The sequence below is a fragment of the Nyctereutes procyonoides genome, unplaced genomic scaffold, assembly GCF_905146905.1.
Source record: "Nyctereutes procyonoides isolate TBG_1078 unplaced genomic scaffold, NYPRO_anot_genome, whole genome shotgun sequence".
NCBI lineage: Eukaryota > Metazoa > Chordata > Mammalia > Carnivora > Canidae > Nyctereutes > Nyctereutes procyonoides.
Window position 1 is genome coordinate 2,629,806 of NW_026575157.1, and position 17,362 is coordinate 2,647,167.

The 17,362-nt window shown below is 34.1% G+C and overlaps 2 non-coding genes across 2 annotated transcripts; both read left to right on the forward strand.

Moving 5' to 3' along the window:
• The first annotated feature begins 1,445 nt into the window (after nucleotides 1-1,445).
• Nucleotides 1,446-1,550, forward strand: LOC129502330 (U6 spliceosomal RNA). Its single transcript, XR_008662942.1, has one exon. It is a non-coding gene; the product is annotated as a U6 spliceosomal RNA (small nuclear RNA).
• Nucleotides 1,551-9,871: 8,321 nt separating this feature from the next.
• LOC129502326 (U6 spliceosomal RNA) lies at nucleotides 9,872-9,975 on the forward strand. Its single transcript, XR_008662938.1, has one exon. It is a non-coding gene; the product is annotated as a U6 spliceosomal RNA (small nuclear RNA).
• Nucleotides 9,976-17,362: the final 7,387 nt, after the last annotated feature.

Genomic DNA, 17,362 nt, shown 5'->3' on the forward strand with positions numbered 1-17,362 from the left:
TTTAGCCTGTTAATGCTTCTTTCTTGGCCCAATTCCACTTAGGCTAATTACATTCTGTTTTTAAAAAAACTCCTTGCATTTTCATTTGGAGATGAAAAAGATTGTTTTTCAACCTTCTCTTCTGAGCTTTAAAACTCTACCCTCAAAAGCCCAGCATGGATCCATCCAAAGTTGCCTAAGGACAATTCCCAGAGTGTGGGAGAATCCAAAAGTACACAGCCATTCCCAGAGGATAAAGTGGCCATCCTTGCACCCAGTCTTCAAAGAAAAATATATGATTATCTAGCTGCAGAAGGTTGCCCTTTGCTTTAAAAAGACATACTTCTTTATCAAGGGATAGTGATGACATACTTGAGGATCCACACCAAATACCATCCAAAAGAGACGGGAATTCCCTGGAAACACATTGTCTGTTCCTTTTTTGAAAATGAAAAGCACTACAAAGTAATCCAAAAAGTCAAATTCTTATAGTTTCTAACCTCTTCTTTGATGCTACACGTTGCATGCTCCAAATATGTTTAGCATGCTACAGACATTCATTGAAATATATACCTCCCATGATGTCTCTTTTTTGCTACAATCTTTACAACAAGAGCTCTTCCCTTTTATTTCAATTGAATAAAGCAATGTGACATTTGTCCTTGTTATTTTAGCTTTATTTCAGAAATTTCTAAAACACTTGTCTCTGCAAGATTTCCTTGACGTTAAGGCACAGGAAATTGCTCTAGGCTCTGCTGACTCAACATTTACACATTTTTCTTCTGATGAAATATTTGTTTGCTTTAAAACTAAATGATGTAATGCAACTAAAACAATATAGAATTATACTAATTATGGTCTAAGTTGACAGATTTAGATGGAATCATATTTTATGTCTGTTCTTGTAGCATATATAGTCATTATCTGTCAAGTATTCACATGCAGTTTGGGAATTTTCACAACCAACAAAGTCAGAACTCCAAACCAACAACCTAAAAAAAGGGGGGGGGGGGCGGTAAACTTCAAAAGACTTACAGGTTTAGTTTATACAGTACCACCAAGAAGGGATCATGAACAAATTCATTTTGCTAGTCTTTGTGACTAGAAAGTTCCCATGATTAAGCACTGGGGAAGGGAAAGAGGATATATCTTTTTCTTTAATTTTATTGCATATTTTTTTAATTTAATGCCAATATAGTTAACATACAGTGGTATATTAGTTTCAGGTATACAATATATGATTTAACAATTCTTTACATCATTCAGTACTCATCATGGCGGGGGTACCTCTTCATTTTAAGATTCATGAACAGTCTAAAAATAGGTTCATGGGAGGTTTACCCTTAGTGTCACACTTTCACATTTTCGATTACAAGTTTTGTATAAATGTAAAATCATGTTTGTTTCTGTCTCATAAGTAGCCTTAATAACAATAAGTTTTCTTATACAAAAAAAAATTGCAAGTTGTGCTTACTTCGGCAGCACATATACTAAAATTGGAACAATACAGAGATTAGCATGGCCCCTGTGCAAAGAATGACATGCAAATTCATGAAGCCTTCCGTATTTTTGAAACAACAAATATTGGCAAGGATGTGGAGAAAGAGGAACCCTCTTGCACTGTTGGTTGGAATGCAAGCTGGTGTAGTGTGGAAATTCCTCAAGAAGATAAAAATAGAGCTACCCTATGACCCAGCAATTGCACTACTGGGTATTTACCCCAAAGATACAGATGTAGATCTATATATCTATATCTATATCTATATCTATATCTATATCTATATCTATATCTATATCTGTATCTACCCACAATGGAATATTACTCAGTCAACAGAAGTGATGAATACCTACCATTTGCTTTGACAAATGGAGAGTATGGTGCTGAGTGAAATAAGTCAATCAAAGAAAGACAATTATCATTTGGTTTCACTCATGTGGAATATAAAAAAAAATACTGAAAGGGACTATAAGGGAAAGGAGGAAAACTGAGTGGGGAAAATTAGAGAGGAAGACAAACCATGAGAGGCTCCTAACTCTGGGAAACAAAGGGTTGCAGAAAGGGAGAAGGGTGGGGGATGGGGTAACTGGGGGATGGGCACTAAGGAGGGCACTTGATGGAATGAGCACTGGGTGTTATATGTTAGCAAATTAAATTTAAATAAAATCAAAACAACCAAAAAAATCACAAGTTGCAAAAAAAATCTTGCTGAGCTCAATGAGAGGGTAGGAAAGTGCCTTCATCTATGGAACAGAATTCTGATAACAGAAGCACTGAAGAACAACATGTGAAGGAATATAAAGAAATGCAGCATGCTTAATAAGAGAGAAATTCCACTGAATCTTTATGGTCTCTCTTTACCACTAGTTCTAAGGCACTATTTGAACATGAAAGAATCCCAGGTCCTTCAGATATACTTTCTTTTGCTATCCAAATTATAGAATGTCATGGCTCTTTCAGTAGTTCTGCCCTACATTTTTAAGTTTCTAAGAATACATGAAGTGATAACTAGACTTCCTAATATAAAGTGCTAACCTCCCTCTAAGGGACCAGAATCTATATAAACCAGTTCTTAACATTTTCTCTTACTTTCTCTCTGAATCTCACTAAAGATATCCCAATGAGTGTCTAATAAGACTAAAGTTATATAGGCTCTTTAGTGATTTTCTTAGTTACTTTGACAAAAGATAAATTTTTTCTTCTCATACTAGAAAATTTGACGCAAAGAACTGATTTCCACTTCAACATGTAATAACAGTGGAAGAAGCTACAGGTCATTTGTTGAGCTTCTCAGCTGCTTAGAACTCTTTAAAATGATGTAATTTTGATGGCAGCAACAACCCAAAGGGACAAAAGAAAATGTTATAATGCCAATGACCTCTGCTGCTAGGGAAACATGAAAATTTACGATTTAAAACGACAAAAAGCTTTAACAATGTTATAGTCCCCCTATTCTTAATTTAGCTAACTTGCTCAATTTTAACTATCATTTAACTGATTCTATACAATAGCAAATGGAAAGTTAAACAGTGCCATTTGGAACACACTATCTTTCATAAGTGACGTAATTATTCCAAATTCTAACTGTACAGCAAAGGATATACTTGCATGAATGTTGGCTTGAATGTTTTGGCTTCAATTTCAACTTTTGTAATAGCTGCAGCAAAATTTTCCTATCTAAATGTTTTTAAAGGGAAGGTCTTCATAAATGAGCAAAGAGTTGGGTATCTAGATACTCCCTGGAAGCAAAACACAGACAAGTGTCCAAATGCAAGCTTTCTCATTTATATGTAATGGAGTTTGAATATAACACAGCTGTTTAGTTTTGAAAGATGTGGCTATAATTACTTTCGTTAGGGCTCTATCATTCTACCTGCATGGCATATAGCATCGTGGGCCAATTGTGGGAGAATATATGAGGGAAAGTTGATAAAGCAACCCTGATGTTCATATGGGTTGATGTGATTCAGCTGTTCCTGGCTCATAAAACCCAAGAATAAATGTATTGAGATGAGGATAGAAAATCATGGAGAACTCTTACCAATATACAAGAGCTGTATACAAACCACAAGATTGATATTTTAGGCAAAGTGGCATCTTGAAGACTATATAGACAAGAGAGAAGAAAGCATAGTCAAGTGATAAGTTCAAACAGAAAAAAAACATCAAGAAAAAAATGAATAAAAAATGCAGGTAAGGGAAGGTGCTAGCAGTAAAGCTTCCCAAAAAGTAGAGGTAAGTAAAAGCCTACCTTAGAGCAGTCAGATGCACATGGAAAAGTGGTAAGAAAGCTAAATTAAACTATAATATAAATTAGTTCACAGAATTAGCCACTAATAATTTTCTTTACATGGAATTGGTGACAGCTTCTGTTCTCCTCCCACTTTGGAATGAGGGAAAGGGAAAACTAACATTTCCTGATGACATACTATGAACCTGGAAAAATGCCATATAGACAACATGCTGTCTTGTTCAATCTCATGAGGATGAAGGGTAATGATCCTTTGGAGTGGTCAGTTGAGGTGGAAGGTACACTGTGCAGAGACTCTCAAGAATGCCTAGTCCCCATTAGAAATAAGAGGTGACTGATGACTGATCAGGATACGTCTAATATGATGGGTTAGAATGTCTGTTTCATTCCCTGAGTAAAATTAAAGAAGGAGTACAATCTGAAAAATCCTACCTTTAGAAAGGAAAGCTGAAAACAGAAGTCTAATATAGACTTCAAAATGGTAAGAAAGGAAATGAGTTGGTATCTCTACAACAGGTACAAAAACTATAACAAAATAACAAAAAACTATAAAACTATAATTACAGCTTTCCAATGTTCCTGTGACCTATTTGTGTTTTCTCATCTATTTTTATGAAGTGATTTGCTTTAGAGTAAAAAAAGCCTTGTCCTTTAAATTATAAAATAGCCTCATGGTTGGAGAATTTGTGTCCAATTCAACTCAGGTTGGGGAAAGACATCTCCAAAAGCAACCAACGATACCAGCAATGGACACTTTAGGCTTTGTTTGCTATAATGCGGGGATGGAAGTGGGAAGGAAAGGATGGAGGGAGAAAGGAAAGGGAGAGACGGAAGGAAAATCAAAAAGAATGGACCTGGGGTTTAAGACTTTGTCCAAGGTCTGAACAGAAAAATCTGTGAACTTTGTGGTAACCCATGAAGCTGACATCACACCTTACTTCTATTGAGAAAATTTAGACTCATAGAAGTTTTGTCATCTGCCCAAGGTCACATACCTTGTAAATGGAGCTGGAATACAAGAACAGTTGTGATTCACTCCAAAGCCCATAATCATGCTCCTTAATCACAATGACTGGCAGTTGAGAATTTTAAGCCAAGAGTGAGAAAATGGAGCCATAAGAAATAAAGAACAATAGGCATATGCAGCAAAAAGGTTACTTAACAGACATTGGTGTAATTACTTTGAGAGAGAAAAATATTACAGAATTTAATTAAAATATTATTGAATATGTATTAGTCCAATGAAGTACAGATTGTATAAGAATAAAATATCAGTGAAGCACCTTATTTCAATGAGAAAAAATTATGTGCATGAAATAAATAAGCAAATACTCTTGAGGAATAGGCTAGGAAGAACTAAATTTTGTTGTCACTGAGTGGGTTATGTATTACAGCCCATTTTTACTATATCTGAGCTTTACTGGACATACTGTAGTTTGGGGAATACAAAAGAATACTGGACTAGGGTTCTGAGCCTTAGCTTTTATAAGATCTATAATTAATCACTTCAAGGAATGTCTGGCCTCAAGTTTTCTAACTTACAAAAATGAGGCACTTGGCTAGATTAGTGGTTATCATATTTTTTTGTTATAGAACCTTTCTTTCCAAATAAATTCTCCAGTTGATTTCAAATAAGTAATGCTGATAAAATTGCAGCATGACAAATACCAAAAAAATAAAGACTTTTTTCCTTGAGCTCTTAGATTTATGTTTTAGAAAAGGCCTAGCCTTAAAACATGTGGGAAAATGATACTAAAATGAAATATATTTCCGCATTTCACATATTGTATTCCAAACCGTCCTAGTTCTTGGAAGTAGTGTTTTAAAAAGAATTCTCTGGCTAATAATATCTTTGAGGGATGAACACTGCACCTCCCTTTTGGAGAGTTACAATACGCATATCATGTTAATAAATTAGTAGAATTCTGCAGCAAAATAAATTTGTTTAATTTTGCTTATTCACATGCATCACAAATGAACTCAGGTCTCTTTGTTTCGCCTGAAGTGAATGTTCCAGGGATCATGCTTTTTAATGTGGTTTATAAATTCATGAACTTCAAGGGCCCCAGTGTAAGCACACTGACCTACTCATAGGTTCTGAAATGGCACCTACTATACATAACCACTCAATGAATATAATTTCTATGAATTTAAAGTTGAATTCCACAAAAACAGAGTTAACTGAGCACAAACCATGTCTTAAGATACCTTTTAAAGGAGGAAGGAAACTGCTGATGAGATATAAAGGATATTCAAAGCTCTTCAAGGAAAACAAGCCTGAGATGATGCAGATACACATCCAAAATAGGAAAATATCTTGAAAATTCTTCTACCTTCCCTTTTCTCCTTGGCTTAAACCTAATATTTTGTCCTATTGATCCATCTTCTCTGTACTTCTCAGCCTTTCTCTTAGTTAAGGTCAGAATAGAAAAAAAAAAAATCTAAAGAATGAAGTGCTAAATCTCAGTAAGTTACCATACCTCCACTCTGCTCCTCTCTTAGATCTGGTCATTCCCATTGCACTGTCCTTATCATTATCAGTTCTTATGCCAGATTCCATAAAAGCTCCTCCTATCCCAGAGTTAGTACCTGTTTTTTTTTAAGGCTTTTTATTTATTTTATTCATGAGAGACACTTAGAGAGAGGCAGAGACATAAGCAGAGGGAGAACGAGGCTCCCTGCAGTGAGCCTGATGCAGGACTCAAGCCCATGACCCCAGGATCACAACCGGAGCCAAAGGCAGATGCTCAACCACTGAGCCACCCAGGCATCCCCAGAGTTAGTGCCTTTGGTGACTCTACAGCATGGCCTATGACTGGCTTTCCACCAAAATGTGGATTGATGTCCTTTAAGCCCTTTTTGTACAGAGATTACTTTCCACCATCCATATGTACCTCTAAAATCATTAAGTGAAAAAAAAACTTAAAAAAATAAAATCACTAAGTGAAAGAAGGGTAATGTTGCTTTAAAAAAGGAGAGTTATTACCTTATTCCTACAAATGACAAAGAAATAATGAGAAAGAATTTTGTTTGTTTTAGAAAAGGAGATTAAAGAAAAAAACCACTATTTTTCTTCTGTGTTAGGCCATCATGAACAGAAACTTTACTTCTAAGCCATAGATGGTGCTGTGAAAGAAAGCAGATGAATAAAGAAAGACAGAGAGAAAGAATGAAAAGAAGAAATTAAGGTCAGAATCCAGTGCCAAAAAGTGAGTTTTCTCTCCAACACTTCAGCTACTTAAATCACTAAACTGGCCCTTAGTGATACTTAGAAAAATTAATTTAGAAAGATTTTCCTTTCTTCTTGCTAAAAGATAGGAGTGTCAGGGAGACTTCCATAATTCCATCACAGTAAAAGATGATGCGATATTGCCAACCCAAACTGAAAATGTAAGGCTTTTCATAGAGACATTTAAGTATGCGTTGTTAAATTTCACAGCATTATTGACATAATACTTTTGGTATACAACGTGATTGGTGAGCTAGCCTTAGAACTGAAACTCCAGCTGTGACATGATCCCTACCCTTTTGGAACATAACTTGTTCAGGAAATGGAGATCGCTCTTATTTTCAGGAAAGTACTGAGGTTTCTCTAATCCAGAATAGTTTAAATATAAGGAAGTGTTCCAAAGGATAGCAATCAAAATGATGAATGAGTCAGATTATTTTATTCATGGAAATATAAATGAAGCATAAATTACCCAAGACAAATTTGCTAAGAAAAAAAAAATGGGGGAAATTGTGTGATGGTCTGCAGAATGTGAAAGGCACAGACCTCAAGGCTAGAAAAATAATTTAGTGTGATTCAAAGACTAGTAGTACAGATAATAAGAATGTTCAGAGTAAAACAGATGCTCCCTCCTCTGTTGAATAAGTAGCAAAGAAACTACACTAATTTGAACATGGTCTAGGAATCCAAACCAGGTAAAGACTTCAGAATAAATTCTAGTACTGTATTAATATTCTTGTCAAAGGAGATAATACAGCCTAATTAGGTTACCTAGATTATTTAGACATGTCATTTGACCCATTGGAGTCTTCTTTCATGAATATCAGACTCCACCAATGTGCTACCAACTCCCCACCACTGGAAAAGCCTATTAGAAACATCAATGTTTAGGTGGCAAGTTGCTTGTCTTTTTCTCTGGGCACCTAAAAAACAAGTAGATGCATGATAAGCAATTTAAAAATCACAATTAGTTTATTCCCATGGACAAGTAAATAGCAACCCCACATAACCTTAACAGTCTCCAACATTGCCCAACAAAAATATAACATGAAAAATATATGTAATTTTAAATCTTGAAGTAGATACATTAAAAAAAACAAGTAAAATCAATTTATTAATATGTTTGATTTAATCCAATATATTGAAAATATAATTTCATCTTGTGGTACTAGTCACATTTCAGTCCTCAGTAAGCATATGTGGTCAGTATGCCTTAGCATACAGCACAAGTACTAAAAGAAAAGTAGAGGTATAAAACAAAGAAGAAAAAAAAATGTGCATTGGTCAATGAAGGGACATTCTTTTGGACCCAGGGTAATGAAAATTACGATTGTACTGAACACTACAAGTAACTTCACTGAGAAGGGGAAGGAGGACAATAGGCACTCTGCGTGTGAAGTGAAAATATCATTAAAATAATAATTCATTTATGTAATTTGGAGAGGAGCTAATTTTTAAATAAAATTATTTTCTTTAAATCCCCATCAGTGATCAATCAAAAATATATCAAAACATAATTTCAAACATTTTTATAATTTGCAATCACAATGATGTTAAGATGTGATAAGAAAATAAAATATTATTATGAAAATTATTTAAAAATTGTCAAGGACAGCACTTATATTAAGCACTTAAAAACATTTCTAGGACAGTTGAAGATGCCTAGATTTAGACTACCATTGCAGATTATCATTCAGAAATATACCAACTATTTTTTTATTCAATAAAAATTTCTTTAGTATTTATTCTATTCCAGAAGCTGTCTTTTGGCCCTGAGGATACAATACAAACAAAAACTGGTAAAATCCATGCTCCTCAGGATTAATTAGATACTTAATTCAATTTGTCTACCAAAGCTTTGCTAAACAGTTTTTAAAGAATTTCCTTTTTCCATCACCAACTAATACGATCTAGAATTTGTTCTCTTTAGGGAACATATTCATTGACTGTCAGTGTCAAGAAGTCTGGAACCTGTTTTATCTATCATCTAAGTTCATTATATAGCAGAGTGACTTATACATTATTTAATGATGGTATTGCATTGAATTAATTGAATCAAATTGAAGTAAATCAAACTTAATTTAATTAGAAGGAATAAAATAGGTGTTACTGCACTGCTAAAAATCCTTACTCAAAAACCAGGAATATCTCCATTAAAAATTAATACTGAAAACAAATGAAGACATTAATTACAAGAAAGGAAAACCTCAGACCAATATCTCTCATGAACATAGGTACAAAAATAATCAACACAATATTACCAAATCTAACATTATATAAAAAGAATTATATACCATGACCAAATGGGATTTATTCCAGGTATATAAGACTGGTTCAACAAATGTTAATCAGTTAGGGTTATCAATCATATAAATAGGCTACAAAAGAAAATTTACATTATCATATCAAATGATGTTTAAAAAAAATTGACACATCCTAACATCAAACACTAATTTGTGATAAAAACTCTAAGCAAATTAGGAATTAAGGGAACTTCCTCAACTTGATAAAGAACATCTGTAAAGAACCGACAGCTAACATCATACTCAATGGTTAGAAACTAGATGCTTAGTAACACTGAAAACAAGGCAAATATATTCCCTCTCAAAACTCCTATTCAACATTATACTACAAGTGCTAACTCATTAATACCAAAAAAATGAAAATAAAGTGTACACAGTATTTGATGTAAAAAATTAAATTGTCCTTGTTTAGAGATGGTATGATTGTCTATGTAGAAAATCCCAAAGAATCATCAAAAAAACTCCTGGAATAAATAAGTGATCATAACAGAAGTACAAAATACAAGATTAATATACAAAAGTCAATTGCTTCCCTATATGCCAGTGATGAAAAATTGGAATTGGAACTTAAAACATAATACTATTTACATTAAGACCAAAAAAATGCAATACTGTTCACTTTAGCAGCATATATACTAAAATTGGAATGATGCAGAGATCAGGATGGCTCCTGTGCAAGGATGACATGCAAATTTGTGAAGTGTCCCATATAAAAAAAAAAGAACAAGAAAATAATATGATTAACATATAAATTTTAAAAATGTATAGCATTTATATAGAAAAACTACAAAAATCTAATAAAAGAAATTTAGGAATATCTAAATAAATAGAGAGATATTCCATGTTTATGGATAGGAAGACACAATATCGTTAAGATGCTAATTCTCCCCAAATTGATCTATAGTTTCAAGGTAATCCAAATAAAAATTCCAGAAGTTATTTTGTGGCTATCAACAAAGTCATCCCCAAAGTTTACTTGGGAAGATGAAAGACTCAGAATAGTCAACACTGTATTAAAGATGAAAAAGAAGTTAAAAATCTGAGACTGACTACAAGACAATATAATGCTACAGTAACCAAAAGAGCATGGTTTTGGCAGAAGAACATACACATAAGAAAAAAAGAACATACACATAGATCAATGAAGCAAAATATAGGACCCAGAAATAAGCCCACACAAATAAAGGAAACTGATCTTTAACAAAGCAGAAAAGGCAATTAAATGGAAACAAGATAGTCTTTCAACAAATGATACTGGAATAATTGAATACCCAAATGCAAAATAAATTTAGATTTAAGACTCATACCTTTCAACAAACAAAATGAAATAGATCACAACCAAATGTAAAATGAAAAACTATAAAATTTCTAGAAGATAGTACAGGAGACAATCTAGGTGACTTTGGTTTAAGGATGAGTTTTTAGATGCAACACCAAAAACATGATGATCATAGAAAAAAGTTAGTAAGTTGGTCTTGTTAAAATTGAAAACATCTGCTCTGTGAGAGATAACCTTAAGAGAATGAAAAGACACATACAATGAGAAAATATTTGCAAAACATATATTTGGCAAAAGATTTGTATTTAACATATGCAAATAATTCTTAAAGCTCAATACTAAGAAAATAACTCAATAAAAATGGTAAAGCAATCTGAACATACACTTCATCAAAGAAAATACAGATGGCAAATAAGTATATGAAAAATGCTCAACATCATTTTTCATTAGGGAGCTTCAAATTAAAACAACGAGATATCATTATTAGAATGACTGAAATGAAAAAAAAAGCTGACAACAACAAATGCTGACAACCAAGCTCAGCAACAGGAACTCCTATTCATTGCTAGTAGAAAGATAAGAAGGTACAGCCACTTTGGAAGACAGTTTGGTACTATCTTACAAAGTGAAACATAGTATTATCATACATTTCAGCAATCGTGCTCTTAGGTATTTACCTAATTGAGAAGAAAACATGTACATAAAAGCATCTGCACTCAAATGTTTATAGTTGCTTTATTTATAATTACCCCAAACTGGAAGCAACCAAGATACTCTTCAACAAATTAATAAACAAACTGTAGTCCATCCAAGCAATGGAATATTATTCAAGGATTTTTAAAAATGGCCTATCAAGCCACAAAAAGACATGGAGGAACTTTAAATATTGCAAGTGAAAGAAGTTAGCCTGAATAATGCTACATAGTTCATGACTCCAATTACAGCACATTCTGGAAAAGACAAAACTAGAGTAAGAGATTAAAAAAAAAAAAATCAATGGTTGCCAGGGCTCATGGTGAGGTTCATCATGAAAGGAATGAAGAGATGAAACAGAGTGCTCAAATTTTTAAAAATGTTATTTAATATGCTGAAGAAGGTCAAAGTGACACAGGAGTCAACTAAAAGACCTCCCAAAGGTCAAAGCTGGAACAGTTGGACTAATAAAATAAAGTAGTCCTGAATCATAACTCAAAGGTTAAAATAAGTATCCATGAGTCCATACTGATATAAATAAATTATTAAATAAATTAACAAATGAGAAAGAAGAGACAAATCTCCCATGCAGAAGAATTCCACAGAAATTAGTTAGATATACCATCCTGACAGTTGAGGAAAATAATTCCTCATCCTTAAGTGTGAGCTGCACATGATGACTTCATTCCAAAGAGTGTAGTATGAAAATAGGTGGGAGAAAGTAACAGTGAAGAAACCTAAATAACATTACTTTTGCCTGTTGACCAAGGTCAACGTCAATGGTCATAGATCATGCAGATTGTATGTACCCTTGATATGAGATGATAAAAATGACACTCTTTACCCCTGTGACCTTCTTCCCAAAAACACATAACTCCCATCTAATAAGAAAAACATCCAATTCCAGTAGATGGTCATCACACTCCCCAAAACTGTAAAGGTTATGAAAAACAAGAAAAGTCTTGGAAATTATCAAAACCTAGAGGGGACTAAGGAGACATGATCCCAGAATAGAAAAGAGGCATTAGTTTAAACCTACAGAAGTCTGAATAAATTATGGACTTTGTTAATAATAATGTACCAATGTTGGTTCATTAATTGTAACAAATAGACTATGCTAATGTAAGATATTAACCATAAGGGAAACTGTGTGGAATTGGGGGTGGTAGAAATATGTATGGGAACTCTCTGTAAGATCAATATTTCTATAAAACTGAAACTTTTCTAAAAATAGTCAATTAATTAAGTCAATTAATATTCTAACCTATTGGCACACCATTAAATACAAGTAAGATTAATTTTTGGAACATTACTAATAACCAGACTATGGGCCTTATCAATGCCCACTAAAATCAGTGCCAGAAGATCCAGTCTGAAGAAACTTGCCATCCTTACTCATTTATGAAAATTATAATACTATAATTATCTATGAAACCAGTTCTTAACAGAATATAAACTATAGCTGACTCTTGAACAACACAGGTTTGAACTGCATTGGTCCACTTACTAGGATTTTTCAATAAATACAGTACAATACCATAAAGTATTTTGTCTTATGATTTTCTTAACATTTTCTTTTCTCTAGCTTATTGTAAAAATATGGTATATAATACATGTAAAATACAAAATATGTGTTAATCGACTATTTATGTCACTAGTAAGGCTTCCAGTCAACAATAGACTATTAGTAGTTAAGTTTTGTGGGAGTGGGATCCCTGGGTGGCTCAGCGGTTTAGCGCCTGCCTTTGGCCCAGGGCACGATCCTGGGGTCCTGGGATCGAGTCCCACGTCAGGCTCCCAGCATGGAGCCTGCTTCTCCCTCCTCCTGTGTCTCTGCCTCTTTCTCTCTCTATGTCTATCATAAATAAATAAATCTTTAAATAAAAAAAGTTTTGTGGGAGTTGAAAGTTATATACAGATTTTAGACTATGTGGGAGTTGGCACTTCTAACCCTCATATTGTTCAAGGGTCAATTGTACTCAAGTCTCCTCCATAGTCTTACAACCTAATCCAGCCATTGTCCTAACTCTTTATTCCTATTTGTAGCTAATCTAAATTCACAGTTATATTCACTATTTCTACCTCCTTATTTTTCACTCACTGTTCACAGTAATTTGGTTCTTCCAAAGTCTTCCAAAGTCAATGATGGTCTACCTAAACCAGTTGATTATTTTACTTCATTCTTTGGAAGTATCTGATATGTTATCCATTCCTTCCTTTTTAAAACACTTTCTTCAAATAAATAAATAAATAAATAAATAAATAAATAAATAAATAAATAAAACACTTTCTTCCTTTGCATTCATCACATTTAATTTTCCTGGTTTTCTTCCCATCTCTCTCGCATCTTCTTGATGTGTGTATGTGTGTATGTAAGATTCTTATCCTGTCCTTAAAAGTTATTGTCCTTAAAGTTCAGTTAAGTAAATTCTTTTCACTCTATATTACCCTCTCTATGTGAGTACCTTAATGTTCATGGTTCAACTACTGCACGTTGATGTATGGTATTTCCACTTTGCAGCTCTACTCACATATTGAAGTCCAAATGTCGCAGAATAATCTACCATGTCCTCTTTCCTAAACTCCTTATATTCTCCATATCCAGACATGGTATCACCATTTTCTACTCAAGGCAATATTCATTATAATCAATTGATTCCAATATTAAATCATTCCTTAATTCTCATCATATCTTCTAAAAAATTTCTCACATCCATCAACTTCTGTCCACCCACAGAACTACCATCCTAGTTCAAACAATCATCGTCTCCTAACTAGATTTCTAAAATAGTCCCTTAGAGGTTCCCACAATTCCATGCGTCCTGGCCTCCAGTCCATTCTTCATTCTGTCTCCTCATTCCCTAATTCAAGACACTTTAATGATTCTCCTTTGTTGTTAGTTTGAGATCCAAATGATTTAATTTTGCCTATAGGGCTCTTCATAATTAAGGCCCTGCTTAATACTCCAGTCTACTTTCCTACTTCTTTCCCCACTTCCCTAATCCTGGCTCACACCATGCTAAACTGCTTTCCGTTCCTCAAATGTATATGGCTGCTTGCTCTGCATATATTATTACTCTACCCCACTCTCAGTATCATTTAGTCTCTCTTCAGAGTTCAGCTTAAATCATGTTTTCAAGAAGTCTTCACTAAATCCTCAAATCCCAGATAGTTGCTTCTCCTATATATAGTCACAGAGCCTTTTACTTCTGCTCTCAACACCCTTAACATACACACATACAATTTTAAATTTCCTCACTACTTATCCATACTGCTAAACTCCAAGCCCTCCGAAGGAAATGAGAACATGTCCATTATTTATTAACTCTTCTTAAGAATATCTAGAACTGGGGATCCCTGGGTAGCTCAGCGGTTTAGCGCCTGCCTTCAGCTCGGGGCATGATCCTGGAGACCCGGGATCGAGTCCCACGTCGGGCTCCCTGCATGGAACCTGCTTCTCCCTCTGCCTGTGTCTCTGCCTCTCTCTCTGTCTTTCATGAATAAATAAATAAAATCTTCTTAAAAAAAAAGAATATCTAGAATAATGACTGACATCCAGACAACATTTGATATATTGACTGATGAAAATATGGATGGATGTTTGCAATAACTCAGAAAAATACTCTGAAAGGGTTTTAAACTTAGACGTTTATTTTTTTTAATTTTTATTTATTTTATGATAGTCACACACAGAGAGAGAGAGAGAGAGAAAGAGGCAGAGACATAGGCAGAGGGAGAAGCAGGCTCCATGCAACAGGAGCCCGACATGGGACTCGATCCGGGGTCTCCAGGATCGCGCCCTGGGCCAAAGGCAGGCGCCAAACCGCTGCACCACCCAGGGATCCCAAATTTAGACGTTTAAAAGAAAAAGAAAAACACCTCTCTTGAATGAGTTACTGCTTGCTATTTTCTTAGAAATAGACTTGGTTTCTGTGAGTATGAAAAATTCATAAAGGATACACACAGTATCCCAGGTTTAAAGTAAGGATTTTCCAAGACAGTATTATTGCTTGAGGTTGCAATAGTCATGTTAATCACCTAATACCATGTTTGAACTACACATGAATGGACAGCCAAAATTCCAAGACATCAAAGGACTCCAGTTTGATAATAATAGTTTGGAAGCAGTCAGAGAATGGTTAAGGAAGGAACTGTCAGCAACTGAAGGATAACAGTGGGAATTAACCAGTACATATCATGGACCTATGACGGCAAATTCAGTATGGGATGTATAAGTAACAGTACAAGCCAGGATGAACCCCTGGCTCCAGCAGCCTTTAGACTTGACAATTGGACAGTCGGGAAGATTTCAAAACTTCAAGAAATAGACATAGAATAGATAAGGAAACTATGAGCATTAGTAGCAGTAAAACACAGAATAGGCTGAGATCAAAGATACGCTACCATGCCTAAGTACAGGAGAGGATTGACTTAAAGAGTGAAAGATACAGTATTTTCTCCAAATCAGCTTTTTTCATTTAATAGCAACAATGATTAAATAGTTATAGTTTCAAAATGCTTTAATTTTTCTTTTGAAAAAAATTTTCTTTTGGTTATACTTAAATAAAAATCCTACATAAAAACTACTAGTAAATATTTTACTTCCAAAATGTATTTTGGGGACACTTGGGTGGCTCAGCAGTTGAGTGTCTTCCTTTGGCTCAGGGCGTGATCCCAGGCTTCCAAGATCAAGTCCCACATGAGGCTCCTCCCAGGGAGCCTGCTTATCCTTCTGCCTATATCTCTACTTCTCTCTCTGTATCCCTCATCAATAAATAAATAAAATCTTTAAAATAAAAGAGAACAATAAAATAAAATTTATAATTATGATATCTTAAGTGACAAAGAAATCAGCGCCAAAATAACATTAACAATAAAGTCAATGTTAATACAATTAAAGTAACAGTTTCTCTTGACTTCTACTCTAAAGTCTATTATATTATTCATTATTGACTTTTTTGTACATGAAGATACAATCAAAGAAGGAATTGTTGTTAATATTTTATCAATTCTGAAATTATACCATTACATCTTCCTTCACTGATGTCACCTCCACTTAGATTATTCAGAAAGTAGTTGGGTTGGGAACAACTATGATTAATTTGTCTCAAATATTTTAGATAATCTAGTTCTAAAGATCCAAATCACCAGGCTTTGGCAAATCACCCACTCTTTTCTGTCTAATTTGACCTGCCACATGTTCAACATCATCAAAAACCTCATGAGTCCACAAGTAAGATCAAGCTTTTCTTTATCTCCTATGTGTTGCATAGTAATAAGCAAAAGAAATTCTCATAATAAGTGCTCAAAAAATACTTGTTTGGTGAATGAGTGAACCAGAAGTAAGAGAATTAACTCTCTAATCCATGGCTCACTTTGTGTCAGGTATTATGCCTAAATTAAAAGAGTGGATTAGAACATACTTGACCACCTATCTTTACACATAAGTTCAAGCTATTGAACTTCTCATTTCTGAAAGGTATGAGATACTTGGAATATCTCTCTTTTTTTCAATTCCTTTGTTGATTTACTTCCAGGAGTTCTACATTTTCTTATTATCTCTCTTTTCCTGCAGCCATTTGTGCATATAATTGCTTTTAAACCATAAAGTTGTTGTTACAAATACTGCTCTATTTAATGAAGAAGACAGTACTTGACAGATTAATGATATTAAATTATTTAATAACCTATCTTTAAATAAATTATAAGAGACACATTTCATTTGTTTATTTTTAGTCCTCAGACTTTGTATAGGCAGTTAATACATTGGAAGGAATTAGAGCTACTCATTTCTGCCTCAGGAACTAGAGTTGAGCTCTTCTCCTAACGCTGAATATTTATTTGAATTTCTATGCAGAGCCAAGCGCCAATCACATTAAAATAATCTAAGCATCTTTAAAATCTAAAGGCCCATTCACTGGGTAAGTTGGACACCAAAATTTATGGAAATAGTGATTTCATAGAAGCCTGCAGTAACTTGTTCCTTTGCCTAATGTGCTCACTGAACTAAACAACACAGATGCAAAATTTTATGGGAAAAATTATATTAGGTAGCCATAAATGGAAACATCTAAACCTTTCAGCCAGTTCAACTTAAATAAAGAACAGTGAGTATCATGAAATAAAACCT